Below are 3,285 nucleotides of genomic sequence, written 5' to 3' on the forward strand. Positions count from 1 at the left end.
TAACAATAAGATAAAGATCTTAACAAGTGTGTATGAAAGGTGCCAGGCAAAGCAAGAAAAAAAATACAAAAACAAAAAAACCATCCCAAATAATCAGTCTACTTCAACTGGGGTGGGTTTATTTTTCTTGAATTTTTCTTTCTTGCTTTGTCTGGCACCTTTCATACACACTTGTTCAGATCTTTATCTTACACCGGTGCTTGCTCCCCAGTTTCCTTAATTTAAACAATAAGCAAGCTGTTGACAAAGAAAAGGGCGAATCTGTGGTCATTATTAAAATTAAGATGACAAAAAATATGAATATTTTAAATAAATTGTGAACTTAAGTTCTGCACTGTTTTGAATATATATCGATATCTAATGTATATCATTAAGTGTTCTGCTGAGAAAATCCTTATTTTAAAAAGAAATTGATGATGTCAATGTTAAATGGAAAATTAATTTATTCATGTTTATGAGTATAAAGTATAAATGGAATGACACCCTATTCAGGGATAAGAGATCTAGAATATCATTTACCTTCAAACATAAGCTACGTCATAACAAAAACTTCCACAAATATTTTTCCACCAGGTTTCAAGACATCCTTCAGTACTGAAACATATCTACAATACACTTTTTAAATATACTTATCTAGATATAAATATAATGCAGCACATAAATATTGAGTACGTAATACAAATATTTTCATGGAGATACATGTTTTCATAAAAAGGTCTCTTTCACCCACTTTAATGTTTTGTTATTATAAAGAGTTTAAGATGAAGATATCTTGTCATCTGACCATTATCAATTTGTATTTTACAGCTAAAGGGTATTAGGCACAGGCAATAAATAAAATGAATAAATAAAACAAAATTCTCTTTATTCATCCACAAGGAGAAATGTTTCTTTAGGAAATACTGGAATGAAACTAGCGTAAGCTACATCGCAGCCTCACAAACTAGGCCATGGTGAAGTGACTTGGTCAAGCCACACAGTGCAAGTAAGGGAAAAATTTTAAAATTTTTTAATGGTATCTCATGGGAACAAAGCATAGACATTATCACTGTGCAATGCTGCCCCAACAATGATGATGATGATAATTATAATAATGATGATGCATGTATGTGTGTGTCTGTTTTCACGTCTGTGTGAATGTGTGTGTATATGTGGGGTGTTTGCATCTGGAGCATAAATTTAGCATTGTGTCCTAAAGAAAAATTGGTTTAGACACCTCTTTTTTAAAGATTGTATATATATTTATATTTTAAAAATACAAAAAATCCTCTTGTGGTCTTGAGAATTCTACTTTTTAACATCCTTTCTGTCTAAAGCTACCAACGATCCTCTGTCCCAGATGCAGTCAAATTGGCCCTCAACAGATCTGTGGAATTAGCAGATTGTATTTCATATCATAAAATAAACTCGTAGCCTTGTATCTGTTCACAACGAATTGCATTGTTCTAAATGCACAGTTTCAAAATAATAAAATTACAATGCTACTCACCACCTACTCTTAGAATACACTATTTAATGCAATTTTTTGGTAATGCTTTTTTTCTGATGATATGCTTTTATAATAAAATAAATCATGTGATTTTTGTAAGCAAATTTTATAAAAAGTCTATATATCCTCTGCAAATTTATAACAACATTTGGAAGTAATCTCACGTGAGCAAGCAATAATTTTTTTTTAATTTATGACCTTATGAACAACGACACTTCAATACTTCACATAATGACAGAAAAATGCTCATGACAATTTTGCAGTGGAATGAGAACTGATTTCAATGTTGAGACCCTATGATTCATGATGCAAGAGTAATAACAAACATTCACAGTGATAATCTTACTTGTTAAAGTGCAAGACATCACCCACAGTACAACTTTATGTGACCATTCTTCACCTGGAAAGGGATTATCAATTTATCAATCACGGTTTATAACAAACAATATGTTAAAGATCAATACATTCACAAACCATCCTATGCCATTTATAACAGTAATGTGTCTAGCATAATAATCATTACGTCAATAAAATTAATTAAAATGATTTACGTCTTAATAAATCAAATTTTATTATGATTCTTATTTTACTCTCTCTCCTCCCCCCCCCCCCCCCCCTCAAGTGTCATTAATTGAAGTTTAAATCATACTTTGTTCTGGATCTTGAGCTTAAGAAGCACTGTTGTGTTATCTATTGTATGTAAAATTTCTAACGTCCTTTCATTTAAAAAAAATTGATACAAATTAAGCATATGTGCATAAGTCGCACCATGTTCAAAATGCTTACAGAGCTACGTATAATTCCCATCATGTAGAATCAAATTCTCATCCCATCAGAAAAAAGCAACCCGTTTATCTTTTTAGCATGAATGTTTATATATTGTCTGTTACAGTCTTTTGAAAGCAACTTTTTCAAATTTAACCTAAGCATGACATTATCTATGTCAAAACAAAAAAAAACAAAACAAAAAAAATTCAAATTCAAGATACTTTTGCCAACCTTCCATATGTTTTATAGGAAAAAAAAAGAGATAATTATGTAATTCTAAAAGAGACATGATGGTAATTCCCGTTTTTTTTTCTATTTACAATAGAATGGATTACGTGCCTTAGTTTGAACTTCTTCTGCACGTCTATATTCCATCCAAGACTAATGTGGGAAAAAAATATTTGTTATTAAATCTCTTTGTAAATCAAAATGTCCAATCACTCCTGAGTGAACAGAAGGCTGGAAACCTGTTAACCTTCGAGGTGAGTACTTAACTGGAAAATTTCATAAAGAATGTAAAAAAAAAGATGTTCTTTTAGACTCATGTGGCCAGAAAGCACTGAATTATGCTGCATCTGGAGTGTGAAAATGGGATGGACACTGATTCATTTGCAAAGTACTTTCCACATATCTAAAATGCATTCGGTTACTCATACACTGCTAAATAGACTGATAGAATTAAATAAATTCTGACACCATGGAGTCATCATAGTACAAACTCACTAAATTAGCTTCCCCACCCAAAAATCAAATATAAGACGAATTAAAGCACCATTTGGATTTGTGATATCTTGCAGTTAGGAGTTTTTAATATGCGCTTAAATCATTTAGGTCATATCACTAGTTAATGAAGAGATATGATTGTCAAAAGACAATTGAATAGAAACTTTTCTTTGTCAAAAGACAATTAAATAGAAAACTTTTCTGAACCAAAAACCAATCAAGAGTTAAATTAACTCTCTCATGTTCATATCATTTCAAAGAAAAAAGGGGATTGGGCATGTCAAAATATAGACATTTCCTTTCCA

General features: G+C 31.1%; 1 long non-coding RNA gene across 1 annotated transcript; it reads right to left on the reverse strand.

Moving 5' to 3' along the window:
• Positions 1-547: 547 nt before the first annotated feature.
• LOC144962177 (uncharacterized) lies at positions 548-1,858 on the reverse strand. The gene is made up of 3 exons (XR_013643387.1): positions 1,836-1,858; positions 1,292-1,366; positions 548-605 (listed from the first exon to the last, which is right to left on the reverse strand). It is a non-coding gene; the product is annotated as an uncharacterized LOC144962177 (long non-coding RNA).
• Positions 1,859-3,285: the final 1,427 nt, after the last annotated feature.

This window comes from Berghia stephanieae, unplaced genomic scaffold (genome assembly GCF_034508935.2).
Source record: "Berghia stephanieae isolate SIO BIC M18660-M18661 unplaced genomic scaffold, UCSD_Bste_1.3 scaffold6620, whole genome shotgun sequence".
Classification (NCBI taxonomy): Eukaryota; Metazoa; Mollusca; class Gastropoda; order Nudibranchia; family Aeolidiidae; genus Berghia; species Berghia stephanieae.